The sequence below is a fragment of the Falco biarmicus genome, chromosome 14 (genome assembly GCF_023638135.1).
Source record: "Falco biarmicus isolate bFalBia1 chromosome 14, bFalBia1.pri, whole genome shotgun sequence".
Taxonomy (NCBI): domain Eukaryota; kingdom Metazoa; phylum Chordata; class Aves; order Falconiformes; family Falconidae; genus Falco; species Falco biarmicus.
This window is the reverse complement of record NC_079301.1, coordinates 8,908,825-8,917,703: the sequence shown is the minus strand read 5'-3', so window position 1 is coordinate 8,917,703 and position 8,879 is coordinate 8,908,825. Positions and strand designations below refer to the sequence as shown.

The window sequence follows — 8,879 nt, the reverse complement described above, 5'->3', positions numbered from 1 at the left end:
TTTACCAGGAAAGAAGTGAGAATGCATACTTGCAGTATGGCACTTAGTGGTAACACTGCATATTTGTGTATTCTTCTTAACTTTGTGCAACGGGTAAGCTGCTCTGCTAGTTAATAATGTGAAGCAACTGACTCACTGAAGGTTCCCATTCTCACCTTTCAAGAATTTTTTTTTTCTTTTTCAAGAGCAAATTAATTTAGACTTAAGATACCAAGGGAATGCAGAGTGTAATATACTTACACTGCAGAAGAGCAGCTACGGCCAGGATGCACTTTAGAACATACATAGATGTAGCGTAAGAGATTAACAAAACAAAAGATTGCTTGTAAAATGCTGGATTTGTCCAAATACATAACTGCCAGTACATTTCAGTGTATTTAAAGTATCAAGAAATATGATGGGAAAACTCCATAGGGGAAGGATACTGTTGGCCTTTTGATGAAGATCTTACTTTCTGCAAACAACTACGTGCTCTTGTCGTCGCCTTAAACAAGGAGTCAGTTTACTGAGCACAGTAGGTATTTACAGTGACCTGAGAAAAATCGTATCCCCAGTCAGCGGAGACGTACGTGTCAGGAAGAAATTGTTATGTATCATCTTCAGACAGGAGCTGCCAAATGATCAGGTCTTGTTGATGAAGTGTAATTATTGATCCTGTGATGCCACATCCATCTTTGCAAAGGTTTTCTTACGGGGTTAATTTAAGACTTATATTATCAAAGTTGATGTTGGGAGTAGTTTTACCACATGGTTTTTGATACCATGGAAATAATTACTGGATGCACATCTATTTGCTGTATGTTTTTTGTGTTCTAGTTCAGTCAGCTGGGATCTTTGCAGGAAGCGCAGGATGTTGTTGAGGAGCCTTCTCTGTTTCATGCATGTGACGTATCACTGAAATCTTGGAATAATTGAGGAGAGGGATCCAGAGACATAGGATCAGAAGACTTCCATTGTCCATGTGTGATGCTGGGGCAGGGTAGCGAATACTTCAGGGGCTGTCCTGTCCTTGCCTAGACAAGCTGAACTTACTCTGCCGTATGTAAGGGATTGCTGCACAAGTACAACAGTAGCGATCCTCGTGCCTCGATTGAGTACCCCATATGGTAAATTACTTTCAAGCGTTAGGGACAAAGGGGGATGCTGTAAACTGAAGGCTCAGCTTGGCTCTCCGCTTCCACCCATCTGTTCAGAACTCGGGGTCAGTAGTTTAAACTGGAAAATTAACGGAAAAGGGAAACTGTCGGTGAGCTTTTAAACGAAAGATCAGATTGTGGCTAGCTAAGGTTACTCCTACACAAAGGCAACGAATGTCTTGAACAGAGAAGCAGTGGGCACAGCTTTACGTGTAATGATTTTCCTTAAAGTAGGGGAATGTGATCTGACAGAAATTTAAAAGTGAGTTTATAAAAACCTGCTTGGAAAACCCCAGTCAGAAGAATTATTAATCACTCGCAGTCAGACTGCGAGGATGTATTGAGTGGGATTCTCTACATTTCTGCTACAATTTGATGTTACTTGGTATTTTCATTAACAGTTTAGATGTTGTATGCTGGTTAAACTATAGGGAACACCAGACTTGAGCTGACCGAGTAGAAGACATTTACAATTCAAAATGAACTGGATAAATTCAAAAGAATTAGAATGTAAATCCAGCAATGGATTTGATAAATGCGTATTTATACACTTCAGCAGAAGCAACGATCAGCTGCACAAAAAAATACAGGACGGGACAGGCTGCTAGGGTAGCAGTTGTACAGCAAAGTTCTCTTGGGGTTATAGCCAGGCACCAGCTGAACATGATTCAACAGCATCCTGTTCCTGAAAAAAACATAATGATGTTGTGGAATGTTTGAACAGGAAAATAGTCTGTAAGATACATGACGTGGTCCTTCTTCCTCATGTGGTAGTAGCCTTTCTTGGAACATGGCATCCAGCTGGAGGCACTGCACTTCATGGAAAATGTGGAACAGCTGGAAGCAACCAGAGAAAAGCAGTGAGAGAACAGGATGGAGGACTGGGCTGGTTTCAAGGTGATGGGAGAGGCGTTTTCAAATTGGTAGGAGGTAGCTGCAAAGAAGGGAATAAACACTTTCCCTCACTGCTGTGGGTAGGATGAGAAAAACAGATCCCATTGCAGCAGGAGACATTTAGCTTAGACGTCAGAATGGGCAGCTGGAAGAGTTAAGCTCTGGAATACCTTTCCTGGGCAGGCTGTGGAATCTCTGGAATTTGAGATTTTAAAGGAAAAGTTAGTGGGCATCCTACGGCTGGTGCAGATGGGGCTAAGGCTAACTGAAATGCCCTCTTACAGTTTCACACTTGCCTTCTGCAAGGGAGCTGGAGAACTGCTCTGGAGCAAAACACGGCACTGGCAAAGCTCTTGAGCTTGACCTCAAGGCTCACAGCCATGTGTTTCCTTTTTCATCTTTCTTTTGAAATAGCACTTGTGGTAACAATAACATCTGTGGGGAGACCGGCATGCTCTTGTGGAGTGGCCCACGTCTGCGTAGTTAGTACGGACTTTCCGACACCACCCAGCATAAGGCACTCTCCACCCTTCCATTTCAGATTTTTGGGAGTACTGCAGCACTCCCAACTTTTTGAGTGAACGTGTCCCACACCTTGACTGTACATTTCTACTGTGTAAGAGTAAGCGCAGTGACAGCAGTGCTTTATACAGACGTACGTGTGGGATTTGTACACACAACTCCTGGATGCTTAATTGCCTGTGTACGTGCAGTGGGATGATACAGAGTTTGGGGTGACCAATCTCTTACCCAATTATTGTGGCGGGAATCTTAAACCTTCATCTGAATTTGTGCGAAGATGGTCTCTTACTTTGTTTTTCTGCTTTTATTTTTCCTAAAACAACATTCCAGCTGAGAAGAGAGCAACCAGGGCTGGTGCTGCTCTGCTTTTTATTCCCTGGATAGACATGGAGGTTGCTTGGCACACATGCAACACCCTATCTCACACTGCTGGCTGGAAAAAAATCCGTATTCCTGTGCAAAGACTGCCGTCAGCTCCAGCCTGCCAGTGGAGGGCATTACAGAGGCTTGGGGCAGGGGGAGGAAGGAGTTTGCTCCTTCCCCACGTACTAAAAATAGGCTGATGCTGTGCAAACAGCTTTGCTGTGAACTTCCTTCTGGCGTGCAGCCATGCAGCTGCCTTAGCTGTAAGCCTAGATACCTCTCCAAAACAAGTCACTGAACTCAAACGTAGTCAGCAACGCTTTTAATCTTACTACTCCCTGCTGTGCTGTATCAATTTTACCTTCTTCCAGAGTGCTGGTAGCTTACACAGGATCACAGTTCAAACGTTTTTACTTAAACCATGGTTGAGATTGGCACTGGCAATCCCTGAAGTCTGCAAAGTTCAAAGCAGGGAGGAGGCTTTTAACCTAAAACTGAGATGCTCAGGTGACACATCCAAAAAGTGTTTTCCTGCAGAGTAAGAACTGTAGCAGCTGGGCTGCAAATAAATGGTTTTTAAACCCTCCAAATTGCTGTTAACTAAACATCCCCAACCCCGACGTGGTGATATGAAATTGGAAAGGCACTTCCTTAAATGAGACTAGATTAAAAAGAATAAACACGAGACACAAAGCTCTCTGGGAAGCTGGACGGAGTGACAGAAGTGATTCATTCAGGCCTTGAAGCCTATGAGTTACTTGGTTTTGCCACATTTTCCAGTGTTTTTTACCTACTAGTGCCATTTTGCCCTAAAATAAATCACGTCACATTCTTCTGTACGTTTTGAACTATGAAGACCGATCTTTCAATTTAAGTATCAAGCTTCCTTGTTCTTTGTTGCAATAGTTGTTGGTTGTTTAGACATAACAAGAGTCACATTTTCCTTTTTCAGGATTTCTCACTTGTAACAAGAATATTTTCCAAGACAGTCATTAAATCTCTGGATCATTTTCTGCTATTTCACAGGAATCACTGAAAACACAGTAATTTTGCATAGCTGTTTTTCCCTCCTCTTGATTTTGTATTGTCAGTTACTCAGCTTTTATTTGAATCCCCTGTATTCAGTTACCTGATTTGTGCAACAATTAAACAGAAGATCGGTGTCATTGTACTTCAGAATCTTTTGAACTCTCATCAATAGCAGGACCACACTAGTCTGTAAGTTTGTAATTCAAGATGCGCTTGGCAGGGATTCAAGGAGACAGGAACTCCAGTCTGTCTCACTTCTCCTTGGAAAGCCTTTCCGATGCTGCCGAACAATACTTACACCAGAGGGGAACTGAGTTTCGGAAAACTTGTCCAGACTCTGAAGAAATCAAGCAACCAGAGATTTAGATAAGCCTGGGTGAATTTAAAAAATCTTGATGCTATCACTGTGTAAAACTTGTATTAGCCCATCAGATATCACAGATTTACAACTTGGGGAGTGGATTTTAGTTAATAGGTAAAATTAAGAGCAGAGGTTTGGTGAAAAAATGTTATTTGAAGCAAAATTCTCCTATTGTCATCTCTATTGAGCACTCTATATCTTAAATTTCTGCAATTATAGGTACAGGTGCTCTGTTCTGCCATTAACTGAACATACTGTTTGCTAAATAGGGTCAGTGTCTGGAGCCAGATAGGTTCAAAAAGCATCAAGGTTAGGTTTTTTTGGGGACCTTCTAGCTGCCTGGAGAGGGGGTTCAGATGAGGTCCTGTTGTCTTTGTCCCAGAGGAAGGTATATGTCCTCCCCTTGCTATGGGGCCTGTCAGTCATTTTGAGAACAGTCCTCTCCCTTCCCATCCCTGTCTTGTGGGATTTTTTCGAGGACAGATTTCTGAAGGAGCTTCCCACTGGGTCAAGCAGGATTCTGGGTGAGTGAGAGTACAGGAATTCTAGCTCCCTGCTGCCTGGTCATTTATCTTGGGACCCTACAAATCCACTTATTTCCCCTTTTAAATATGAACTGAGTTCTAAAAGCACTCTTTCAGCTGAACTATCTGACTCTGTCCTCACCAGGCATATCATGCAGTCTTGCACCCTTAACCCAAATCCAGATTCAGGATCTGGTGTTACTCCTAGAACAGTATTTAATAGTTGAGGACCTGAATGACAATTCAGCTCACACCATACAACTCAAGAAGTCACGCAAAGGCGAAGCGAGTCCTGAAGTGTAGTTCCCTCCTGGCCTGGCGTGTGCTTCTCGTCTCTGCTTCCCTTGTAATCTGCCCAGAGAAGATTTCTGAGATAGTTGAACGGCTGCCACGATCCGCATGGGAGGCAGGGGTTGGCATGTGAGCTCTGCCACCTGATGCCTCCTCTGCATCGAGACAGTGCCAGCTGGATCTGCAAGCCTCAGCAAACACGGCCTTCCATCAGCAAGTTACCTGATCGCGTTGCTGCCTTGCGGTCTCTTGCTGGTCTTCCTCATTCTCCCCTCTTGCTGAAACAGCCTTGCCACCTCCTCTTGCCTCCTCTCAAGTTTCTGTCCTCACGCAACAGCCTGTTGGCCACTTTGTCCATGCTGGTACCAACAGGTTCCAGATTTTGGGTTTTTTTTTGAAACAATCTTTGCATCTGGCTCACCTGTGTGTAGCTGTGCAGACACCTCTGCTGAGGCATGTGACACGGCCAGTCTTCTACAGGTTTTTAGAAATGTTTCCCGGGGTTTGCAGGGAGGTCCTGCACTCAGGTGCCTGGTGAAAGCAGATTAACCTGTTCATTCCTCAGAAAGCAACTGAGCTGGGGGGGGGGGGAAACCCCACATCTCTCCCACAGTCCCCCTTCCCTGGTGGGAAGACCTGCCAGCACCAACCGTCTGCATTTGAAGTTGTCCAGCCTTCCCTCAGACTTCAGTTGAAGGTACGGTACAAACGAGCCTCCGGTGCAGATATCCCGGGCTGAAGTCCCGCTGCGGGATTCCCTTGGTTTCTTACTAGCATGTTTTCATCTAAACATGATGAAAAAATGGAGGCTGTGTTATCCAAGTTGTTGGCTAAAATAACTTGCTTGACTTCCCATGCACAGCCCATCTGCCAGAAGCCCTTTTATGCCTGCGTAGAACTGGGAGTTTGCTGCACGTGCATGTTGCAGTGTAGACATCTGTTCACTCCTGTGCTCCAGGAGACCATTTAATTTTGAGTAAGCCAGCAGAGTAATGTGGCTGCCATCAGTAACATTAATTTTGATGGGGTTTGCACTGAAACGTGGCACACAGAAGCTCGTGGGTCACCCAGGTATCTTGTTGATGCAAGTGGGGCAGCGGAAGAGTTTTCCCTTGTTACTGGCACGGAGAAAACGTGCCCCTTACTGATGCTGCACAGTGAGGGAAGGAATCTCATTCTCGTAACTGGTCTTTGCCCCGCTCTTCATTCTGCTTTGCTTTTGCATGGCATTGCCGAGGACCTCAGGTGACTTCTTCAGTGAGAAGAGCAACGCACGCAGCCGAAGGAGGTGGGTGGGAGGAGTAAAAGGAGGTCAGCTTGGGCTTCACCATGTCCTTGCACGCAGGGTTCTTGGTGCCACGTGACAACATCTCATACACTGGTGGTTCCCCTCCTGTGGCGGCAGGGATGCTGCACACACTTGCAGCAAATGGTTAGTGTAATAGCTCTGAAGGCTGCTCTGCAGCAAGCAAAAAAACCCTCCTGCTTTTTTACCTTTTGCTGCATGAAAAGTCAGCAGCTCCATCAGGCTGCATTGTTCAGTGAGTCAAGCTGAGCTTGAGAAACAGCTGTTTCAAACACACACACAAAAAAAAGAAAAATACTTCCCTGGTAGTTACAGCGCTCAGGCTTCAATCTTTGTGCCAGGACAGGTTCAACCAAAAACAATGTCCTCTGGGCAGCTCTCCAGATTTCAGGTGTGCCTTCCTCCCCGTCCAAGCCACTTCTTACAGCTCTCCTGTGCCAGTGGAGCAAGTTCCCTGGACAAAGGGAACAGGAGCAAACCCAGACCTCAGAGCTGCAGGGGGAAAGGTGGGCACCCCACGTGCTCAGTCACAGCAGCAGGACTTGGGCTACTCGAAGGTTTTGGGTGCCCCTAAGGGCACGAGACCCCGTGGCATGGGGTTGTGCTTCAGGTCTGGCAGCCCATGCCAGCTGCCCTGCTTTGGTGACGGGATCTGCCTTTGCTTGTTTTCTGCCACTTTAAGATAATCCTTGTTTAAATTTCTGCGGGCCCTTAGGCTAGCTGGACCTTGGCAGCACACTGGCACTCGGTAAATCCCATCGGGCAGGACTTCGGTGTGTCTTTAGGTATGTGTGGTGCCAAGCGCCAGCCTCTCCGCTGTGTTGTGACAGACACCATCGCACGTCTGGTCCTGCTGAACCAGGACCACTGGGGTAATTCTTCACGGGTGTTTGCAAAGGAAAACCAGTAAACGCCATAAATACCAGCCCAATGTGTGGTGTTGTCTGCAGCAATCTAGGTTGGCTGTTTCTGAGGATGGTTGACATTTTGTGATAAGCCAACACCAAGTGTTTTGTAGCAGTTGTGTAATTCTTGTGTCAGTGACCATTCCTTGCACTACTGAATAAAGAGAAAAATGTCTGTAATTCCTCCAAGCCTCTGCCTAGAGCGTGAAAACCTTTTTCCTACAACAGTTGACAGAAGCAAAGATGTACGTGAAAAAGGAAATTACCTACAGCTCTAGAGGAGTGCATCGGGTCAAAGGTTTGCTTATTTTTATTTTGATAGGTAAATTGTCATTTATTAGCTGAGCAGGGAGATAAATCTTGGTAAATCCTCATCATCCAGCAAGTCTCAGTCTTGAAACAAGTAAATAGATAGACACCGCTTCCCCAAATCCACAGAGACTGTCGCCACCGAGAATCACTTTGATGACTAATTTCTGCAAAGGTCAACAAGATGGAGAACAGGAATAACATTATTTTTAAAGGTATTTTGCAACAAACAATATTTATTCTCTGTTTCTTAGGAAGGGTGTGTCTCTCTTTAAATGTTGTTTTGGTACATCTGGCTTCCTCTGCCATTTGAAACATTAGGCTACAAAAATCATTTTAGGCTATTTAAATCACTGGTCAGAGTGGAGTGATTTCTCTGTAGCCACGATGAAGATGGGATGCTTGCATGCTAAATTCATATTTTGATGAATGCTCTATATATCATCTAATGAGATACTCCTTTTTGATTTTCCTCTTGATTAGAAATATTGGTGCTCATCTCAGGACTGAGTTAATATGCCTTGAATTGTCCATCATTTCCCTTTCTGCACAGACTAATTTCTGGTCACAAGGGAGTCCTGCTGGTCTCAGTTGTTAATCTGCTGAAAATTCATTGTGCTCTTTGCTTTTTTAGGAGGCTTGTCTTGTGAAAAAAAAAAACACAAAAAACCCAGCAGATAAATTCTGCTGATTCCCTGTGAGTCACCCAGCAGCAATGGCAAAACTGGGGAGAAAAAATGGGGGGAAGAGGGGGATTGGTGAGCGGTGACCTGAAGATCTGACTCAGAGGACACGATTTCAAGTGTTTCCAAACGACAAATACTCAGTTATCATCTCCAGGTATCCCACCACTGGGGGCATGTGGTTACCATGCAACGTTTTTAAAAGCCTTTTAATAAAGTTGCATACAACCAGTGCTCACACAGGCCATGGTTCGCTGGGCCTGAGCACCGAGATATGCCTGCCTGGTGACTGAGGACAAAATAATAATGGAATCAGGAATCCACTCAGAGACAAAACATATTTGTTAAATTATTGTGCCTTCTGAAAATCTGTGCGTACCAGAGAAATCAGAACATTGGCTCTCCCACCTCATGCATCGTCTAGCCAGATAATGTGCAGCTCCCAAATACCGCCGAACCCCCTCCCGCCACCCTGCAAACCTTGGTGGCCCCCGTACCAGCAAGAACAAAACTGATCATCTACTAAATCTGTTGCTGATCTCAGCTAACCAGCTTC

General features: G+C 45.0%; 1 protein-coding gene across 1 annotated transcript in view; it reads left to right on the top strand.

Moving 5' to 3' along the window:
- LOC130158635 (P2R1A-PPP2R2A-interacting phosphatase regulator 1-like) overlaps nt 1–8,879 on the top strand; it is a 180,493-nt gene that overhangs the window by 58,566 nt on the left and 113,048 nt on the right. The gene's annotated exons all lie outside the window — the stretch shown is intronic.